Raw genomic sequence first — 22,987 nt, 5'->3', positions numbered from 1 at the left:
TCAGAAGAGCATCGCCGTCAATAACGGAAAAAGGAAGAAAGCAAGAAAGAGAGCTCGCTATTCAATAGGCTACATAAACATGCAGGGCGGCAGAAGAAAGGAAAAGTGGGCAGAGATTGAGGAGCAGTTAAATAGCGAACAAATAAGGAAGTATGCGGTTGCAGAAACGCATTCTAAAGACTCAGAAGATCCGCCAGTTATTAAAAATTATGTTTGGGAAGGGTACAACAGAACTAAGTCGGAAAGAAAGGGAGGGGGAGTCGGACTGCTCATCCATCAGGGAGCCCAAACGAAAAAGAGTAAATTAGGAATGTCAAGAGCATCTTTGGTTATCAGGTACAGTGAGTGGGGAAAGAACTTGGCTGGGCGTTACGTATCTGTGGACCGGAAATAATTGCACAGCGGAGAATAAAGAGTCAGTGAAATGCATAAGCGCTGATATTAAGGGTTTCGGGAATGGTGCTGAAATTATTCTATTAGGTGAAATGAATGCCCACATACAGGATTTAGTTGGCTATACCGACAACAACGGGAAGTCAACATAATCTCGTTATCGTGAATACAGGGCCTAAGTGTGAAGGGCAGATCACGTGGGAAGTGGGAAACCGGCAATCGACCATTGATTACTGTCTGATGACAGAAGGAATTCATGATAAGTTGAGAGAAATGGTCATCGATGAGGAAGGGTTTAGCAGCATAGGGAGGGACCATTTTGAAACTGGAATATATAGTTGGGAAAGACAGGAAGGAGCGCAAAATGGCCAGTGCAAATTTGAACGCTGAACAAATAGCAAATATAGTCACTACAGTCGAGGAAGAACTTGGCAAATGGCCAAGTAAAGATTGGGAGCATGGTGAGCTTCTAAGTGTAATAACGACAGAAATACGAAAAGAGAAACAACATGTTCGTTGGAAAGGAAAAAAGAAACCGAAAAGCTGGTGGAACGAGGAGATACGAGAAGCGATCGCCGAACGACAGAAAGCATCTCGAGAGCACAGGCAGGCAAAGAAGGCGCAGTTGCCGCAGGATGAAGTAACCAGTAAATGGGAAATATACCGGGAGAAAAAGCATATGGTTCAAATACTGGTGCCAGCAAAATTAAAAGGTGAAAGTGAATGTTGGTGGTCACAAATACGTGAGAAAAAGAAGGCCGCACCTAGAATATTTTCGAACCACATAAAATTATTAGGCAAGAAGTCAACAGCAATACAACATATCCTAGACAAAGGTGAAAACAGACTGGAAGGAGAAGCGGCAATAAATTACATCCGAAAAGTAACAACCGAATCTTTCAAAGGCAATGACGAGGTTAATGACGGGTGCGAGCGGCGGCACCACAACGACAATGTCGTTTAGACACGTTTGGATTGCCTTACAGATGCTGCCGCTAATCTTCAGTGCCGTATCAACCAGCAACGACAGTCCACTTCAGCCCGATTCATCATGGCTTCAAGCAGGCGATGGTGACGTTCTCGGGATGAGCCAATGGAACCTTCCAGGCGGGAGCACGTCATCGACCGGCACCGAGCATATAAGGCACAACCCGTACCTGACCGCCTTCAGTGGGAGCGGCGGCACCACAACGACAATATCGTTTAGACACGTTTGGATTGCCTTACAGGTTCGTTACTACTCCTATGTTTCGCAGTTACGATCAAACTGTTTGTGCCTTGTTGTGCTGCCGCTCCCAGTGAAGTGCCGTGATGTTTTGCATGCGCTATGGTCGCACCTGGAACTCCTTTTGGCCGGAGACATAGAAAGCAACCCGGGTCCTCCTATTGAAGAAATGCTTGAAAAGATCTTGGAAAAACAAACGCTGCTAGAAGCACGGCTGACGCATATTGAAGGGAAGCTTGATTTATTTGCCGAGCAAGGTGTGAAGTTGGCAAATATCGAGGTTACTGTTAAAACTCTCGAAAGCACTGTTCAGCGTCAACAACAAAAAATACGAGATATTGAAGACAGAGCCCGGCGTAACAATCTGATTGTGTTTGGTGTAAAGGAAAGTGTTAACGAGACGCGAGAAGACTTAGAAGATAAGGTCATCAGGGACATGTTTTTCACACGGCTTGGTGTCAAACCGACGTCTGTCGAAAGAATTCACAGACTTGGTAAAAGAAAAGATGACCGTGATCGACCCGTTATATTACGCTTGTACGATTACAATGAAAAAACAGCTATCTTCAAAAACTGTAAGAAACTGAAAGGCACGAGGATAAGTATCGCTGACGACTACTCGTACGAAACGCTTCAAAAAAGAAAGTTGCTCTGGCAGTCGGCTAAAACTGATAAAAATGAAGGATCTAAGGTAAGGCTTGTTCATGACAAGCTTTTCATTAACGACATCCCCTATACATGGGACGCCCAGTCTAACTGTAGGGTGAGGATGCGCAGTAACGCCGAAGCCGGCCCCCATGGCCAAGACTGACAAAGAAAGGAGCATGAACTCAGGCTGATAAACGTAAATGCTCGCAGCATTGTGAACAAGGTTGACGAACTTGCATGCGTGTCACTGTTACATGATCCACATATATTAGCAATACTGAAACGTGGCTGCATGAGGGTATCGCGCACGATGAAGTTTTTCCCTGCGCATATAACCTCCTGCGTACAGATAGGGCGTCGAGAGGCGGAGGCGTTGCATTGTTAGTTAAAAAATCACTTAGATATGAAGTTCTGCCGTCAATTTATGCGCATGAAAGCGTATGGTGCAAGTTGTTTTTTCACCATTTTGCGTTGGTGATCGGTGTAATTTATAGACCCCCGGGAAGCCTTATTGAGTTCTTTGAGAAGATTGATCAGCATTTAACAACAATAACTACAGATAGAAGTAAAGTTATTTTGATGGGTGATTTCAACTTACCGGGAATAAATTGGGATGCAAGAATCCCTGGGACACTTGAGAGGCCACATGCGGAACTTATGCTGGAAATCATGGTGGAACATGGCTTGGTTCAAGTGGTCGAGAAACCTACGCGAATTCAAGGAAATTCCAGCGCCCTTTTAGACCTCTTATTCGTATCTGAGAGTATATTTGAATGTAATACTGAAGTGGTGGAAGGAATCTCGGACCATAAGATGGTTGTAGCCACTCTAAAAATATAAACAGTTTAAATAAAAACCGGATAGCTCATGTCTATAATTTTAACCGAGCCGATGATACGGCCGTCTTAGATTATTTAGATTTGGCTTTAGACCGTATGCCGGAAGAAAATGATGTCGATAAATTATGGAGGTATTTTACAGAAGTGGTGACCTGTTCATTATCTCTCTTTGTCCCAAAAAGAGCTAAGCGTTTACATAAAAGCAATCCATGGGTTTCTCGTGAGTTAATACATTTAAAACGTCAGCTACGTCGTGCGCGGCAACGAAAACCAAAACATCCCGAGAGAATATCGGCCCTTAGCACTCAAGTTCGTCAGAAGTTAAGAGCGTCTAAAACGTCTTTTTTTGGTACAACACTGACTAATTACCTTAAAACATAACAAAAATTTTGGTGATACGTTGCCCGATCAAAGCCTTCAATCAATGAAATAATTGTAAATGATACCGTGTGCAACAATCCGCAAATAATTGCCCAAGAATTCAACACTTTTTTCGGTTCTGTATTCAGCCGAAGAGATCAGAGTGCTGCAATAGATTTACAATGCGAGGACCATACTAATGATAGCATTTTTATCTCTAAAGAAGGTATGGTCGACATGTTGCTAAAATTGGGCGTAAAAAAGTCTCCTGGTCCTGACAAAATACTGAATGAGTATTTAAAGCGATACTGCGAATGGATTGCATGCTTCTTAGTTAAAATCTTTTGTCTGTCATTAATAAATGGTGCATTACCAAGTCAATGGTTATTAGCGAGGATTGTGCCTGTTTATAAGGCTGGAGACAGGCTAGACATTAGGAACTACCGTCCGATTTCCATAACCTGTACGGCTTGCAAAATCTTAGAACATATAATTAGTAAACAGTTAGTAGAATATATTGAAAACAATAACATTTTTTACAACAAACAACATGGTTTTCGAAGGCGTCTGTCAACTGTCACGCAATTATTTGAAACAATACACAGTTTTGCAGAAGTCCTTAACTGTCGCGAACAAGTTGATGTCATTGCTCTGGATTTATCAAAGGCATTTGATAGGGTTAGCCATATCAAGCTAATTGAAAAGCTTTATGGGTATAATGTAAATTCAAAAATTATTAAGTGGATTCAGGCCTACTTACACAACAGACAACAGTTTGTTGAAATAGATGGCGAGTGCTCCTCTTACCTTCCTGTATCATCAGGTGTACCTCAGGGCTCGGTCTTGGGTCCAATTTTGTTCCTACTGTATATTAATGATATAGCAACTGATGTGCATCCTATGATTGAAGTGCGGTTGTTTGCCGATGACTGCCTCTTGTTTTGTCGCGTTAAAAGTGTTTCTGATCAAGAACGACTAAATGATGCTTTATGTCGAATTTATAACTGGTGTGAAAAATGGCATATGCAAATTAATTTTGATAAATCTGTTTGCATGGCAGTTACGAATAAAAAAACTCCGTTGATGTTTTCGTACACTGTAAATAATAATGTCATTAAGCGTTCCACAAAGCTGAAATATCTTGGCGTAACTATCACTAGTAACCTCAACTGGAATGAACACGTCGAAAACATATGTGGATCAGCCCAGCGCAAGCTTGGTTTGTTACGGCGTAAATTGAGAGATGCTGCACCAGATATTAAACTTAAGGCATACACTACCATTGTTAGACCAAATTTAGAGTATGCTTGTCTAATTTGGGACCCTCATCAACAATACATAACAGATGAATTAGAGCGCATTCAGCGAATGGCGGTTAGGTTTATTTTTTCTGATTACGACAAAACTCACTCAGTAACCTCCATGCTCGCCAGGGCTGGTCTCACTACGTTGGCTGTGCGCCGGAAAATCGCGCGCCTTAAGTTTTTATATCACCTCTATCACAATAAGCTGAACCTGAATTGCAGTTTGTATTTGAAGCCTCCTGGAAGGGTTTCACTACGAACTAACCACAATTACGCTATAATGCCTTATGTGCCAAGAGTTGATGTCTTTAAGCACTCTTTCATTGTCAAGACAATTGTTGAGTGGAATAACTTGAATTCTTGTGTGTTTCCGAGCAATAACAGGGTTGACTGTTTTGAAGAAAATTTGACTGCGTTCTTTGCGTGAACTTTGTGCTCTGTATTCCCACCCTGTAACAGCCCGGCAGGGCTCACAGTATTGGAAATAAATATTTGAAGAAAAAAAGAGCATGAAAAAGACCCAAGTGGAAAAGGAGCTGGTGCTGACAAATTTCAACTGGAAGAAAGCGGAAGAGAAAATACCAAAGTACACAGCCACAGGGCTAGACGAGGTTCCCGTTAGGCTGACTAATGAACTAGGACCAAAAAGTAAGGAAGCTCTGGTGAAAGCAGTGGAAAAAACTTTGAAAGATAGACGAATACCAGACAGTTGGCGAAAAAGTAGAATTAATTTAATTTACAAAGGTAAGGGGGAGAAACACAGAATTCACTCGTATATACCGTTGACCATTACATCGGTAATATACAGCCTAGCAATGCAGGCAATCAAATTAAAGCTTTAAGCATGGGCAGAGAATAATGGCATTTTGGAAGAGCTTCAGAATGGCTTCAGAATAGGTAGGCGTTTGGATAACTTGTTTGTTCTTACTCAGTGTATTGAAATATCAAAAATAGAAAACAGACCGTTGTATGCGGCCTTTTTAGACATTACAGGAGCCTATGACAACGTAAACAGCAACATTTTGTGGGATATTCTGGAAGGGGAAGGCTTAGGTGACGATTGTCTACAGCTTTTGAGAAAGATTTACCTAGAAAATACCGTTTGCTTTGAATGGGAAGGGATGAGGAGCGAGGCAGAAAGTTCATATCAACAAGGGACTGAGGCAGAGGTGCCCTTTATCCCCGCTGCTGTTTATGATGTACATGGTGAGGAATGAGAGGGCACTAGAAGGAAGTAATATCGGGTTTAATCTCTCATACAAACAGGCGGGTGCAGTAGTAGAGCAGCAGGTCCCAGGTTTATTTTATGCGGTCGACATTGTGTTGCTAGCTAACAGACAATGTGATATGCAACGTCTGGCTAATATCTGTGGACAGGAAGGCAGCAATTTAGGTTTGAAATTTAGTGTTAGAAAATCAGGTGTTATGGTATTCAATGAAAACAGGGAACAGGCAGTGGAGATACAGGGCCAGGAAATACCTCGGGTAACAGAATATAACAGAACCTTGGTATATGGATAAACGAAGGCAATAGATATATATAAACACAGGGAAAAAAAGCAATAACAGTGAAGGGAAAGAAAAATTAAGCCATAATGAAGCACAGAGTGCTATGGGGATACAATGGGTACGAGGTCCTCCGAGGTAGGTGGAAAGGTGTAATGGTTCCAGGACTTACTTTTGGAAATGCGGTTGTTTGCGTTAAATCAGGGGTACAATCAGGACTCGACGGGAACCAAAGGTCAGTGTGTCGCCTCGCCTTGGGCGCTCACGGGAATACTACAAATGAAGCTGTGCAGGGTGATATGGGCTGGACTAGTTTTGAAGTGAGGGAAGCTCGCAGTAAAATTGAGTATGAAGAACGACTGAGGAATATGGAAGAAAGTGAATGGGCTGGGACAGTGTTCAGGTATCTGTACAGGAAAAACATTGATTCACAGCGGAGGAAAAGAACTAGGAAGCTTACCAGCAAGTGGGCAACACAGCAATAAAGAAGGCCAAGCGTAAAGTCAGAAAGAAACCATTTATGATAACTCGAAGGGAAATTCATTTCTTTTGGAAGCGAGATCGGGATGCCTTAGAACACGCACCTGTAAAGCGAGATATAAGAAGGAAGAAGCATGTGCTTGCTGCGGTAAAGCTAGGGAAACTATGGAACATGTTTTATTAGAATGAGAAGACCTCTACCCAGCGGTCGGTTTAGGCACCACTGGTCTCCTTGAAGCCCTTGGGTTCAGCGGGAGCAGTGGTAAAGTAAACATGCTCGCAATAGGCATTAGTAAGAGGCGATTGGAGGATTGGTGCAAGAAAAGTAGGGAAATGACAAAAGACGGAGACGTACAAAAGCACAATGGGGATCAGAAAATTTGGGTATGGTAGTTCATAGCGTTTTTTTCTTCTTTTTTATTGTTTAACCTAGGTAGGACATTAAGCAGAATAATAGCAAGAGCTTGGTGCCGCAACCCACCCCACCGTTCCAATGGAGACGCTCATAACATCCATCCATCCATCCAGCATAGCACAGCCGTGATATGATGTGGCGTGCGGACGTGTTCCTGCAGGGCTCCGAGGCAGCAATGAAAATATAATTATTTTATGCATCCTTTAAAGCTTGCTCCTGTTCTTCATATTTACTGGCGTTTTTATAACATTTATATAGTGTATAGACATGGCAAGGCAATCAGCTGTTAGTTTTGTTTTGATTTTTCGTGCCCGCGTGTGTTTTCCATATGTTTTGTTTTGCAGAAACGAGCGTGCTTTCGTTCCACGTGTTTCAACACGTGCTACCCTGTGGGACGTCGTCTTCTTAGCCTTTAAAAAGTAGCTTTGATAGTGGCTTTAGCTGTAGTAGTAGGTTTAGCTTTAGCTTTATAGTAGAAGTAACATTAGCTTTAAATGGTAGGTTGGAAGTGGCAAGGCTTTAGTGTGATGTTGTAGCGCAGTGATTTTAGTGGGTGGTTAGCTGTATCCACAATATTGATTTTATAGGACAGTCTGAGCGTCGCCACGCATTTGAACACGTACGAACGTGTGCCATACCTTACGACTATGCGGAATTCTTTGCTTTTAAAATATTCCTAGTAAATTATTTCTGACATTTTAAGCATTTAGGACCTACGTGTATTGGACCTCGCTTGTAGGTAAGTACTTCGAACGATTCGGTGATTGCATACAGAAAGCTAAGTGCTTGATATTGCAAGAAAGACAGTCAATCGTGCAGCGTGCGGGGGCCCCTCAAGGTAGACGAGGGGAAGGACGAAAATGGAGAGGAAATGAAATCGGTCGATAGACACTGTGATGTCGTTTTTATGATAAAGAAAATTGAGGATATGCAGGATGAGCTTGCGAAGCGGATCGAAGAGCTCAAAAATGAACTCAGGAAGGAGCGATATGCACGGAAGGAAGTAGAAGAAAGACTTCGAGCAGCCAAGGGAAAGGTGAACCGAGCCGACATCAAGAAAGCAAATGATAGGGACAATAGAACTGCGTCTTCCTCCGTGAGAGAGCAGGGAGTGTCAACAAGGAACATCAAATGCGCGGAACGTGGCGTGGGGGCAGTTGGAAAGAGCCTGTCCTATCTTGAAGTGGCCACAAAGGAAAACGAGGAATGTAGGGGTGAACGCCTCGTGTCAAATCAGAGTCACGCAGAAAACGGTAGCACAAAATTCAAGAGGACACGGCTATAGGAGAGAATAAAAGGAGACTATCGCCGTCGACTCAACGCTGACTAGGTGCTCATAGGCGAATGTGCCGAATGATAAACGTGATAAAAAAAGTGGCGGCAGTGACATTTACAGGGTGGACACTGGCTTTTGTCATGGAGCACGAAAAAGAAAAGCTAGCAGGAAATGGCCACGGATCGAATCTTGTAGTAGCAGCGGGCGAGCTAAATAACGTGCTCAACAGAAAAGGGGCAGAACTAGCTAAGCGTTTGGCAAAGGGAGTAGTCAACTTGCGCCTTGTGCTATCTTACTTGAAAACCTTGCGAAAACAAGGGGAAGGCGGGAGGTGGAAATTCAAGACGATGAGTAGAACAAGGACATGATGAGAGCAGGAGAATATGTTTCGACAAGTGGACTTGTCTTCTTCAAGGAGACATATGCTTTCCTCAAAACAGTATATATAGACAAGAACGGTCCCGCGGGCTGCGCTGCTGCGCCGTACTGCGCCGGCGTTGAGAGCGCCGCATGCGGGGAAAAATTCAGCTAGCGGTTGGTACGCCTCTCCCATCTCTCGTTCGCACCGCCTTGCTTGCCTCTTGCACTGCGCGTGTTTGGGCACGTTTCGTACCGCGCGCGGTATGTGCCTACGTGTGTGTGCGTGGATGTTTTATTCGAAGGACGATGTAGTCTGTTTCACACTTAGGGGAAAATTCGGAGCGCATTGCATCGCGATGCGGCGAGCGCTTGAGTCGGGCGGCAGCAGCAGCTCGCGCAGGCGCAGGTGCTCGAGGGGCGGGGTCTTAAACGGCGTCATCTCCTACGGCGGCGCGCGCTGGCCGCATTGTCGGGAAGCGTTCTACTGTAAGTTGCAGTGCGCCGATCTCATCGTTACTGCGCGAAATGAGCCTGTATTTTTTACTAAGCGTTGTGCGACGCCCACTGATACGCCTCGATGGTAAGTTCATCGCCAAAAGATACAGGGCAGTCATAAATGGCGTACTGATTCCATACATTCTTGACGGCCCATTCCTATCTAACACGATAGGCCGCCGATCCACACTGCTCGTGTTGTGCAAGAACTGCCGGAAGAGCGCGCCGTCACTCTCTTGGAGTGGCCGCCTCAACCCCCGGGCGCCAACATCATTTAAAATCTCTGGCGCTCGTTGAAAGTATCGCTGGGGCACCATCCCCTCTATCAGTCGCCCGAGGATACGCTTGGATCCACCATCGTCAGCGACTGAGACGTGCTGCGAATAAACACATCCCTGATCAAGTCACTCTACACTTCACTGCTTTCCAGGATGAGCGCTGTCATCGCTGCCGCTGGGTACATGACGAGATACTAACTGAAGTTTGGAGCGTGACGTGTCCAATTCCCCGCCGGCGGGCAGGGTCTGTCTGGGGTAGTGAATGATTGTCGAGAGAAATCACTTCCTGCTCATTGTCTAACCTAGAACATTCCTTTAATGATATCCGTTCGTTTCATCGTGTTTGACCCCCATAGTTATCACTGTTGAGTGCTTTGTTTTCCTTTAGAGTCAAATAAAGACTGAGCCCGTTGCGCGCACATCTTGATGCGTCTTGTCGCTGCTTATTACGGTAGCACACACAGTGAAGAAATGTACGTGCAAGCGCTCAGTACCCCGGCCTTTCTAAAGAGCAAACGAAGCATGCTGTCAAAAGAAGTTTGTGGAACTCAATTATCACCCATGAAGGCTCAGAGTTTGGCGTCGCACAACGTTTAGTAAAGGATATCAGCTCAGTTTTCGCAGTACCGATGAAATCGGTGCACTGCCCCTGACAGTAGCACGCTTCCCGACAATGCGGCCAGCGCGCGCCGCTGTAGCAGACGACGCAGATCACGACTCCGCCCCTCGAGCGTCTGCGCCTGCTCGAGCTGCTGCCGCCGCACGACTCCATTGCCTGCCGCATCGCGATGCAATACGTTCCGCGTTTTCCCTTAAGTGTGAAACAGGCTGTACGCGCTTCTATTTGCCTTCAAGAAGATCCGCACGCTTGACGATTATTTTTAAGGCTGCAATGCGGCGAAAGGGCAGCGTCTGCTTAGCCGTGTAAGTGACGCTGAGCAGGTAATTGGAAACGACATCGTATGGGCCGCCGAAAAAATCATCGGCACATACGTCGTGCGCCTGTGTGGGTATAAATGTGCGTGGGTGTGTGGGCATAAATGCGTGGGTGTGGGGTATAATGTGCGTGGGTGTGTGGGCACAAATGTGCGTCTGTGTGGGTACACCTGTCGCCTAGTCCATTCTTTCGGTCAGAGTGTTCTCCGGAGGAGATCCGTGACAAAGATAAGTGGCGAGCCTGCCACGATACAATTCCTTGCTTCTTTTTGCTTTGTCTCGGATCTTTACGATCTCTCGACGGCAGAAAGTATGGATTTGGCAAAAACACTAGAACTTGCGCTCAAGCTAGGGTTAAGCAAGGAAGGGGCGATGCGTCTTTGTGACAAGGAGAAAGAAGAAGCAAAAAGGCAGAGAGAGGAAAGGGCGCAAGCACGCGCAGACGCCCGCGAAGTAGAAGAGCGAGAGGCTAGGAGAGCTCGCGAGGCAGAACAGGAGAAAAGAGGATAGAACGGGAGAAGGAGTTCCTTTTGTGGGTCGGCAAGCACCCAACGCAAGCGACACTGGAGGTGACCCTCGAGGGACACAACATCCCGGAGAAGAACATGATTAGGATCCTGGGCATGTGGCTACAAGGCAGCCGGAAGTGCAGCCACACCATTAGCCTGCTGAGCAAGGCGGCGGAACAGGTGGGCCGCGTGATCAATAGGGTATCCCAAAAGAGATACAGAATGAAAGAAGAAGACACTCTCAAGCTAGTCAACAGCCTAATTGTCAGTCGAGTCACGTACTCCCTGCCGTACCACGTGACGACCAAGGCAGAAAGAGAGCAAGCAGACACCATCCTCAGGAAGGCGTACAAGACGGCTCTGCGTCTACCGAGAAACACGTCGAACGAGAAGTTGCTCCAGCTGGGCATCAGCAACACCTTCAGTGAGCTCGCCGAGGCTCTGCTGGGTACGCAAACCGCGAGACTCAGAGGCACCCCTACGGGACGCGCGCTCCTGAGGAGGTTGGGTCGGGATACGAGCGGACTGACAGACAGATACGCGGACGTACCGGACCACCTCAGGAAAACCATTAATGTGGGACCACTGCCGAGAAATATGGATCCCAACCTACACGAAAACAGGCGAAAAGCTAGGGCCGAATACGTTGAGAGAACGCTAGCCCAGCTAGACAAGACAGTATACACGGACGCCGCCGTATATCTACACGGAAGAGAACGCGTGGCCGCGACGGTAGTGGTTAACAAGGAAGGAAACCCGATCACGTATGCAACGGGAAAGGTCGCTGGCACAGCGGAGGCCGAGGAGATTGCCGTAGCGCTGGCGGCAGCGGAAGGTTATAGAACAGGCCGATCTCTCAACATACTGACGGACTCAAAAGAGGTGTGCAGGAACTATACGAGAGGCAGAATCAGCAAAACTGCCCTCAGAATACTCAGCGGAGCCACCTCCGCCGAGAAGGAAAAGCCCAGGCACAAACTAATCTGGATCCCGGGTCACGTAGGCATAGGGGGGAACGAAAGGGCAGACAGCCTAGCTCGAGGCGAAGCGTTCCGAGCTGGGCGGTTGCCCCGGAGACCCACCTACAGGCTTGCGAGGGGGGATACGCAGAGACCCTGAACTTACATAGAGGAACTAGATTTAGATATCTGCCACTACACAAAGACCTCACAAAGGAGGAAGCGACCAGCTGGCGCAGACTACAAACTCCTTCCCCAACTTACACGTGCTCAATAAGATGTTCCCGACACAATACAGGGCCACCTGCCCTTGGTGCGGTGCCAAACCTACACTCTACCACATCACCTGGGAGTGCGAACGCAACAAAGCATTCCACAAACAGGAACACCCGAGTGCGGAGCAATGGGAGAGTCGGCTCACCAGCAGCGAGCTCACGGCCCAAAGGGCCCTAGTGCAGCACGCGAGCGATGCAGCACGACTCAGTGGAGCTTTGGAATAGGGGCCCACCCTTGCTGAAGAGGAGTCTCAAGTCGCCAGCGCCAAGAAGATGAAGACGACGGAGACCTCGTAACCGCGAAACTCTTGAAAGACTCAAAAGTTTTCACTCACTCACTCACTCACTCCTTTTGTGGAAAGAGGCGCATATCGCAGGAGGTTATGAGGGGATCACGGACAATGATCAGCGCTCCTTAGCGGGTACCGAATCTCCTAGACCGACCAGAGTTTGTTCAAGAAAGTTGATGGCTCCTTTTCATGACAAAAGAGATTATTTGGACGCGTATCTGCAACGATTCGAGCGGATAGCTTTGCGGCAAGGCTGGGAGCATAGTGAATGGGCCACGGCACTCAGTATGTGCTTAGTCGGGGAGGCGCTGAATGTGTTTCGAAGTATGCCGGCTGCTGAGTCCGTGGACTACGAGAAAGTTAAGAAGGCACTCCTCCGAAGATTCAGGCTTACGGCAGAAGGTTTTCGGGAGAAATTTCGCACCGCGAAACTCGAGGATTCTGAAACCGCTAAGCAGTTTTCCTGCAGACTGAACAACTATTTCGATAAGTGGATCGCTATGTCCAACACAGAAAATAGTTTTGAAGGGGTGCGTGACAAGCTGGTCACAGAGCAATTTTTAGCATGTTGCAGCTCAAAGCTGGCGCTATTCTTGAAAGAAAGGAAGTTGCGTTCATTGGAAGAGTTTTCCGGCATTGCAGACGAATTCCTCGAGGCTCAGGGGCTGAGAAACATGAGTAAGGGGAGAGAGGAGACACACAAGGTCCCAGAGACAGATGCGACAAAACCAAAAGCATATGGCGGTGCATCTAAGGCGCCAGAAAGGTGTTTTCTCTGTGGCAAGGTGGGACACCGTGCAGTTGACTGTCGGACCAGTAACGTTGCTCAAAAGACACAGGCTGTGTGTCAGGCTTGTAAGAGGAGAGGACACACTGTGGATGAGCGCCGGTATAGAACGCGAAACCGAGCTGCATGCGTTGTAGACTCTCGGGCAGAACTTGTCACACCACCTGAAGTTCCACAGCTGAAAGGAGAACAAACGCCGCTGGGAAATGAGGTGGTGACTGGAGCACCCAAGTCAAAACCAGCAATGCCGGTGGTGGTTGGGAAAATAGGGGACCGTCCTGTATTGGTGCTTAGAGACAGCTGAGCCAACACAGTTTCGGTTCGGAGAAGCCTGGTGAAGGACGAGGATCTTACAGGGGAAACGTCGGCCGTCACTCTTGTAGATAGCACAGTAAGGTACATTCCTGAAGCCAGGATTCTAGGGTCCACGCCATATTATACTGGACAGGTAGTGGCAAAATGCGTAGAGCAACCCATCTGCGATCTCATCTTGGGAAACATTACGGGTGCAAGAAGTGTCGAGGACCCCGATCCCGAGTGGAGGATGCTCGACGTTGAAGAACACCCAAAGGAGGAAAGGCCCACGACAGCACAGGCGGGTGATGGGGCAGTCAGTTTCTCGTCGGCAGTCGAGACAAGAGCTCAAGCAACAGCCAGAGCAACGCAGCGTCCGCTCTCTACTCCCGTTACGATGTGTCTGAGCATAACACCGGGTGGAGTTGCAACTAGGCAAATAGAAGACCCGAGCTTGAAAACCTGCTTTGAAAGAATCACGAAAAAAGTGGAAAGGAAGAGGAACCGTACGTCATTCGAATATCTATTGGTAAGCGGTCTTCTGCACAGGGAATGCATATTTAGCTCAGGAAGGCGGGTCCAACAACTGGTGCTACCGAAAGATATGAGAGAGACAGTGTTACGCTTAGGACATGACGCCATTATGGCTGGACACCAGGATGTCCAAAAGACGGTGTCTAGAATAACCGAGGAGTTCTTCTGGCCAGGTGTTCAGAGTGATGTAAAACGCTTTGTTCGCTCATGTGACGTGTGCCAGCGCACAGTTTCGAAGGGTAGAGTTGGTCCCGTACCTCTGGGCAAGATGCCAGCCATCGACCTGCCATTTCAAAGAGTGGCCGTTGGCATTGTGGGGCCAATCTTTCCAGTATCCGCCAGAGGCAATAGTTAGGTGCTTACTCTGGTTGATATGGCCACTCGTTATCCTGGCGCCATTTTATTGAAAACTATTGACAGTATCCAAGTGGCGGAGGGTCTAGTGGAGATGTTCTCGCCTTAGGGGTTCCCGAGGGAAATTTTGAGTGACCGGGGCTCGAACTTTACGCCGGAGCTTATGAAGGAGGTTAACCGCCTTTTGTCAGTAAGGCATTTATTGACAACGCCTTACCATCCCATGTGTAATCGGCTTGTAGAGCGGTTCAACGGCACCGTCAAAAGTATGATTAAGAAAATGTGCCAGGAAAGACCTCAGGATTGGGATAGATATCTGCCAGCTCTTTCGTTCGCTTACCGCGAAGTGCCGCAAATGAGTCTTGGTTTCTCGCCCTTCGAGATGTTGTATAGGAAAACCGTTAGAGGTCCACTTACAATACACAAGGAGCTGTGGGCCAACAAAGCGATCGCGTCAGATCTCAAGGCAACCTACATATACGTTCTTGAGTTGAGGGAGAAGTTGGAGGAGACATGTAGGCTTGCACATCAAGGCTTGGAAAGGGCGGGCGAACGCTATAAGGGCTACTATGACAAGAAAGCCACGTACAGGAATCTGAAGCCAGGCGACAAGGTTTTCATCCTTCTACCCACGGATCATAGTAAGCTACTGATGCAGTGGAAGGGCCCTTACCTTGAGACGCAGAAGAAAAACTACATGGATTATGAGTTATGAGACCTGTCGCCTAGTCCATTCTTTCGGCCAGAGTGTTCTCCGGAGGAGTTGCGTGACAGTAGGTCTGTTGTTATTAGACACAGTAGGCCGACCTGGGATTTCTGCTGTAAATATTTCTTCGACGTGAACTTTACATATTTTAGGAAGACGACAAAAGCAGCCTGCTTTTTTGTTCTTGGACACATCAAGCGATATTTAGACTGCATGATTAGTTCCCTGAACAGGAGCTCCAGCATGGTGTTTTTCACAGTATTGCTGCAGTATGAAGTTGGGTTAGAGTCGAGTTTTCTTTAATGGGTGTGGCTGGTCAGTTGTATGGAGGCCTCCATTTTTGTACTTTTCTATAGGCCAGATTACTATACTGTCGCCTTTGTCTGCTGGTTTTATACGATATCATTCCTTTCCGCGAGTTCTTTAAGAATTCGGTGTGGACCAGAGGACAAATTTTGGCGTTTCCGGCAATGCCGCGCTGACTCTAGAATGTCCTTTGAGATCAGCTTCATGTACAAATCCAGGTCTGGGCACTGTTGGGTTTCCGGTGTCCAAGTGCTAGGTGGTCTAAGAGAGTCTCTATCGTGTTTTCTTACGTCTGGCTTATCGAAAAAGAACTCGTTTAAGCACATGAGCCTTGAAAACTATGTTACATCTTGGTGGAGTTTGTATTCGTTTACTGCGTTCGTGGAACAAAACGCCAAACCACGTTTCAGGAGATAAACTTCCTCGGGGCTTAGTCTTCGGGATATGTCTACTACGTCGGTGCAGTGCTCTGGACGTTCGCCTGTAGGACTGTCGGTGGAGCCATGTGCTGCAGGGGTTGCATTAGCTTTATTGTGTGTGTGTGTGTGTGTGTGTGTGTGTGTGTGTGTGTGTGTGTGTGTGTGTGTGTGTGTGTGTGTGCGTGTGCGTGTGCGTGTGCGTGTGCGTGTGCGTGTGTGTGTGTGTGTGTGTGTGTGTGTGTGTGTGTGTGTGTGTGTGTGTGTATTTGCAGCTCTAATACCTTTGGGCTGGTATTCAGTAATTTTTGCTCCCTAGTTTGGGCGAATTGTTCAAGTTCTCTTTTTTACGCTTCAGATAAATTTATGCTGTCGAGTTGATCAGTAACTATCGTAAGTTGTTCCTTGCAGTGTTCTTCGAGAACATCAATTAAAGAGAGCGATGCATTTTCTAGGACGCCATTCCATTTCTATAGTAACCTGGCGGGTAAGGAGCCGAGAGCACCTGTAACCTTAATTCTGAGACCTTTTTTGGATTTTTCTCTGTTTAATGCAGCTAGTGTAAGTTTTGAGGTGAAATCTATAATTTGTTTGTTTCGCGGCCAGTTTGTGGGATGGCGGGAAGGGACGAGATTTGTTGTTGCGTGTGCTATCCCTAGTGCGTGGTAGTCGTTTCTGTTTGGTTCGGGCAGACCTCCGGGGTGAAACATCTTAAGGTGGTGTCTTTTTACGCTTTATTTTCTTCTCGAGGACTGCACCAATGTCTCTCTGCGTATCTGTCTGCGTATCGGTCTGCTTATTAGTTATGTAGCTGTTTGCGTGAAGGCTTCGCGGGTGCTTGTGGGCTTCCGTATGGCCGTGTGTTGTGCAGGTGGTGTTCCACGTCCACCGTCTGTGGAGATGCTTCTTGAGTTCTAACTTTGGCGCAACGTGCGTGCGAGCTCGCGCTGAAAATTTCAGGCGTGTGTTTGTGTTGAAGCTAACTGAGACGCAGGCTCTACTGGTGTTGGCTGCGTCGATATAAAGGAGCTCCTGAGCCTGTACTTGACGCCATAAAAATTGGGGTGTAGTTCGTCCCGGGCGAGCAGAGTGTAGGAGTCCTGGTGTATTTCAGCGTGGTGGATGACATCGGCGTTTTCATGCTGGTTTCCAATGTCCAGAAGAAACGTTTCGAGCTTACGTGTCCCTAGTGAGTGAGCTAGGAGTGTCTCTGATTGTTGAGGAAGTGGCCTGTGTTTGTTTGCGATCCTGGGAAGTACTGTTGTCAGGGTGATTTCTGCGTTTGGTCTGTTGGTGAGCAAATCGTTTATGAGCGTTTTCATGGCCTTAAATGTGTTGTCACCTGTGTCGCGGCCAAGGTCATTAGTCCTGCAGTGAATGACGGAATGTGTAATGTGCTGTGGTGCTGCGGCAAGGAGGTCTCGGATGGTGTGTGTTGTGGCGCCACTCCTAAAGCTAATCTGTGGTGAGTGTTGACCTGGCGGGAAGTGTTCGTGAATGTACTTGAAGTGACTGTATCCAATTAGTGCTATGTATGACAAGGAAAGCAGGGGGCGCTCGCCTTAATTGTTCCTTCATCTTCCGTTGGTAGAAATTCAGGGAGAACAATGGGGAAGCCTGGAGATGGAAGTTCAAGACGATGAGCAGAACAAGGACATGGCGAAAGCAGGAGACAATGTTTCGACAAGTGGACTTGTCTTTTTCAAGGAGACATATGCTTTCCTCGACACAGTATATATTGGTGGGGTTCTTCTAAAGGGGAGGGGGCGTAAAGTGGGTGGGTGCGGCAAGAAGTGAAGGTGTGTTAGCGGCGAGGGTGCCGAAGTGAGAATAAAGCAATGCAGTGCACAAGGGCAGGGCCGTCTGTCGATCACGTATCAACGGCCGTGTGTCAGCCGGTGTGTCTTCTATCCAATGGCTATCATGTCTCTGAAAGAGATAATAGAAGGAGCGGCGGAAACTGGTGCTCGTAAAATAAAGATCAAAGTAAAATATTGACATGAAATAAATAAAGACGAAAAAAACCGAAAAAAAAACACTATGCAACCAAACTAGGTGTTGTTTCCTATAGCTTGAAATTTATCATAGAGAATAGATTCTAAAGCTCCCTTTGAAGCGTTTATGCCTATTTGTTGCAATGTCTTCAAGTTATGGATAAGGTATGATTCTCCGTATTTTCTTTCTCGTTCAGAACGGAAATCTGACTGTAAGTTCATAATTAAGTTCGTCAATGTTATGACCTGGTTGGTTGAAATGCTCGGCGACGGCTCCAAGCTTCTTAGTTGTGTCCGCGCGATGTCCGTTCATTGAGTGTCCCGTTTCACCGATATGTGCTATCTAGGTGATGCTGGATTACCTGCGCCAGTAGCGGCGTCGTTGCTCTCTGTCGGAGCCGCATGCGCGCGCAGCAGTTTCTCTCCCGCTCTGACCACGTGTCATGCCTACTCCGGCGCAGCAGGCAACTTTCGATCAGCAACACCGCGAGCGGAACAGGCAATGAGCTCGTCTAAGTAGGCCCGATGCTGCAGCCCGGGCGCAAGAACAGGCTCGTGCAGCCGAAGCAGCAACTGCGTACCGAGGATCCGGCAGTCTACCAAGCCGCCGTTTCATGAACCGATTTCGATGGGGGCGAAATGCAAAAACATCCGTGTATTTAGATCTAGGTGGACGTTAAAGGACCCCAGGAGGTCGAAATCAATCCGGAGTTGCCCACTGCGGCGTGCGTCATAATCATATTGTAGCTTTGGCACGAAAAATCTGGGGTTTTTTTTTCTTTTTTTTTACCGAGATTGCCAAAAGCTGCATGTTATGAGCGGCTATTTTTCTTGCGCCGGGCGCTCATTTCGTTGCAGAAGACGCGCTCAGGTAGTTATTGATGCATGTAGAATGGTAAAAGTAGTTACATGAAAGTAAAGTGATGGTTGCGGAAATTCATTAGGCTAGAATATTGAGGCTGCCCTTCACACACAACCACGCTGGCAGTGGCGTTCGCATGCCCTCTCATGAATAGTTGCGCCTCTAGCGACGGGCGCTGGCTATATATAACACTGAGGCGGCAGTGCCTTGACCAGGAAAAAAAAACATGGAAGGACTCGGGCAATACGTTGTGTTGTAATGATTCAATACTAAACGCATTACTGTCGGCAGCCACCTTCAATTTGGTTCTGTCGATTTGTTAAACTATTTTAACAATGATTTATTACATATTGATGAAAGAACAGTCCAATATTATTTATTTCCGTAACACGAGCCGATTTTTATCAAACTGTGATCTACATACACCTTGTTCTCGTTTTGCTCATCGTCTTAAATCCTTTTCTGTGATTCGTTTTTTATCCGCATTACCTACTTGGTAGTTTTATGGGCTACCGAATTGACACGAACCTATACAGGAAATATCTACTGAAAAAAAAAAAGCCTTTGGAGATTATTGTAGACACTCCACGCAGTTCACTGACTAAACCGATTTTTGCATGCCCTAAGATAAAACCAATCCTTCTCATCTACAGTTCACTTTTATTGAAGCGATATCGCACTGGTCAGAAATAAGCGACTCCATCCCGAATAAGTTAGCAGCGTTACAACTACACATCCACCCTTAAAGTACACGCGGTATACAGATTTCGAAAATACTTTACACATAGACTATTTACGGTCGCCAAAGGTTCCGCTACTTACTCCCAGTAACGAACGAAAACTGTAGTGCAAAATAAGATAATGTCATCTTACGTTTTTTAGAGAACCTTCTCCGTTTAATATGCACCTACCGCAAGAATTACTGGAATGTTTCACATAGTATAAAGTTCCAGTTTTTTTTTTACAAACACTGCTGTTGGTCTAACTTTGCCAAGCGGGGTGAAAGCCTTTCTCAAGCGTTAAATGCCCTTGTGTGTGATGGTATGCCCCCTTGATGTTCTATAAAGTGATTGATTAATCTAGTGTCAAAAGTGGAAACTAAATGCGATTTGATAGCTATGCTAGTCATGGGTTTGCTGTGTGAGGCATTTTCGTTCATGAAAACTGTACTCCTCGTCAGTCATGGTACGAAATACCGTCATGACAACTTTACTTGTGAACGGCATAGAAAAGGTAAATAAACGTAACGTCCGATATAGTGTGTCGCTACGTTCCTCGAATGCCAACAGCACACCGTCGGCAGTCATGGCGAGATCAGTACTGCTGTAATTTTTTCATTAGCATTCTAATTCAGGTATCGAGGCATCGCTTTTCAGGCAGTAAATACTGATATTCCGGTGAAGAACCCAAGAGGCTGTAAGTAGAACAGAATGACACGACAATACGCACAAGATAAGGCAAGAAATAGGACTGGCTTGCTGCAAAGGCAGTAGAGAAAATTAACAGTAGTGGCAGCTGCACATTTGTCTTGTACCGCTGAGCTAACCAAGCCGGGAGGGACGCTATGTCAAAGTAGTTTGCACAGAACGTTTTCAGATCTTTGTTGGCATCGGTTCACGCAAGGAAGCCTGACTACGTCACTTCGATGTCGCGGCCAGCAATTATTTCAGGCCAGCGACGCTTTTCTCGCTGTAAGTAGTAACCAATGGAAAACAATAAACCATCCGTCTGTATCGTGAACATTAAAAGAATCCTTTGTGGAGTTAGGAAAAAAATACGCTCAGTAATTGCAGGAAAATTGGTCTTGGTACTGGGGTCTAACCCGGGACTAACTTTCATGGGCGGTTGCTCTATGATCTGCGCTAATGATGAGGTCAGAAGATCGCAAAGCGACGTCGAGAGGTTGGATGACTCGACGCACAGGGGCGCGAAGTCTAGCAATTGAGTTCTCCGGAATTCTGCGACGTAATGAAAGGTTCGTGAAAAGAAACTTTGTCATCCATTCAGCCTTTTATCGAAGTTCTTGGTTACATTGGTGTAGGCGACAACCTTATTGATCGTAAACCTTCCAGCACCTTGCGCACCTACGCATAAGTGAACTGCCATATTCTGTAAATAATACTGTGCTTCTCATCTGCTGGTTTAACTTTGTCACTTTAACTGCTGGTGTAACGCTGTCATCGTCCCGAGCTGGGACGATGACGGTGTGCATCTAACAAGGGCGATACCCGGCTAAGCTGTTCTTTATCGCATGGAGACCTGCTTCGTTTCTGTGCAACTGGTGTCCGGCTGTGGTGTTACTAACACAAAAGTAGGAATGGCCTTATCAACAATCCGCGTAAACAAATACGGACATATTGCCCGCGCAGCGATTTTGATTGGGTGACAATGAGGATATCTTAGATGTCCGAATCCTTTTGGATGTCTGAAAGTGGCTGGAAAGAAAGAGCTGGAAGCAGCGTTGAAAGAAAAACATGGCAGTTCATCTTACAACCTTCAAATACGCGTCTGTAGAAGATTAAAATTGCCACATTCATCTAGAGTATGAGTAAAACGAGAATAGGATAAAAGCGGGAGCGAACGTTTCGACAAATGGACTTATCTTTTTCAAGGCCACCCTGAAAAAGACAAATCCAACTGTTGAAACGTTGGCTTCCGCTTTAACGTTGTTCTCGTTTAGCTCATCGTCTTGAATTTCCATCGCCCGCCTTCGCCGTGTTTTCCACGTTCATCTAGGTTACATGTGCAGCGGCAGACTTGAAGCTAAACTCGTTTTGCTATTGTTCAACAACTTCGCAACACGACGACCAAACACAATTGAGAATAATGAATAGAAATATTCTCTAGTGCACGTAGCCACGCCGTTCGTATTAAAGTGTCACAGTTCACCGCGCTTTCATTGCTGGCGACCCGCAAAAATTGCCATGTTTCGAATAGAAGTGTATATCGTGGTTCTCTCAGTAGCATGTGGTGCTTACGCAGTTACCTTCGACAATCTTATAACGGTAAGAAAAACAGCGTTATCTACGTAGTGTCTACATCCAATTCTATAAGTACATAGAGTATTTTATTATCATTAACGAATGATAATATACAGCTAAACTGAATTTGAGTGTCAAGTTCCTTATCAAGCTTTTCCATTGGTACCTTTAAACAAATAATTGGGGTTTGCCTGGTAGTTATTTTTCCAAATGACGAAGGCACAAATCGTAAATGACATTACTATCGTGACGCAGAAAGTGTGCTCACTAGAATGTGTTTCAAGAGTAGCAAGTTAACCTGAATATATCTCTGCATCGTGTCTCTTGAGTACACTAATATCGCAAACAACCTGTTCCTTACTGTACGCTATCGGTACCATGCATTATAAACACCCTTTTTGACATCACTATTTTCAATTCCAGTGCCATTCTTCAAAAAAGCAACGCTCGACGATACATTGAAGGCAGCAACGTCCGGAATATAGTTTTTACAGATCGAAATGATTTACACATAGTGTCACTGTGGAAAATATAGCAGAAAAATCGATGTGCGAGCGTCCCATATAGCTAATAGTGGGTCGTTCGGTTTTCCTGTCCTGTTTTATAAATATATTGTTTCGAAGAGGAAGCCCTATGCACAAATGCATCTACAACTACTGACATCGGGAGAAGTTAGTGGTAATCGCGCCGAATGGTACAAAGGTCATAGCTCCAGAAGACAGTTTACCACTTCCTCTTCATCTCCCTCTTGAGCGCACGGCCCTGTCCAGATGCACCGTAACCTAACCCCCGGTGCTGGGGCGCCGTCCCGCTGCTTGTTAGAATGATGGCGAACCAGATGAACAGTATGGTTTTAAACGGGACACATGGACGACGTCAGTTCGTAGCTGGGACGATGACAGTGTGTATCCAACAAGGGCGATTTCGTAATTTAAGTGCCCCAATCGTCGGAATACCTGTTAGGGTCCGGTATAACGTGACATAGGTTTGTCGGAGAGGCTGGCTATGCAACGTGCTATGCCATTACACGTGCCCTGCCCACCAGCTGTGCCACAGACGTAGCAGACTTTTTACTTCAAGACGTGATTCTTCACCCTGGCGCACGAAAGAAGCAGCTGACAGATCGTGGCTGCTACTTCCTGTCCGAAAGTTGTCGAAGAGATACATTATGCAAAAAAGGGGGTGGGGCGTGCAGACAGGACACA

The 22,987-nt window shown here is 46.4% G+C and overlaps 1 long non-coding RNA gene across 3 annotated transcripts in view; it reads left to right on the top strand.

The window, feature by feature from the left end:
• The window catches only part of LOC126526304 (uncharacterized), a 159,643-nt gene that overhangs the window by 45,190 nt on the left and 91,466 nt on the right, over nt 1-22,987 (top strand). Inside the window, exon 1 of one of the 3 annotated variants that reach the window (XR_011896248.1) lies at nt 21,668-21,806. The exons of 1 other annotated variant lie outside the window; for it this stretch is intronic. This is a non-coding gene — a long non-coding RNA (uncharacterized lncRNA). Of the gene's footprint in view, nt 1-21,667; nt 21,807-22,987 lie in introns of those variants that run through there. One more of the 3 variants, XR_008611420.2, reaches the window with a different exon arrangement.

The sequence above is a fragment of the Dermacentor andersoni genome, chromosome 8 (assembly GCF_023375885.2).
Source record: "Dermacentor andersoni chromosome 8, qqDerAnde1_hic_scaffold, whole genome shotgun sequence".
In the NCBI taxonomy this organism is placed as follows: domain Eukaryota; kingdom Metazoa; phylum Arthropoda; class Arachnida; order Ixodida; family Ixodidae; genus Dermacentor; species Dermacentor andersoni.
The sequence above is the reverse complement of the archived record's forward strand: the minus strand, read 5'-3'. Positions and strand labels throughout refer to the sequence as shown.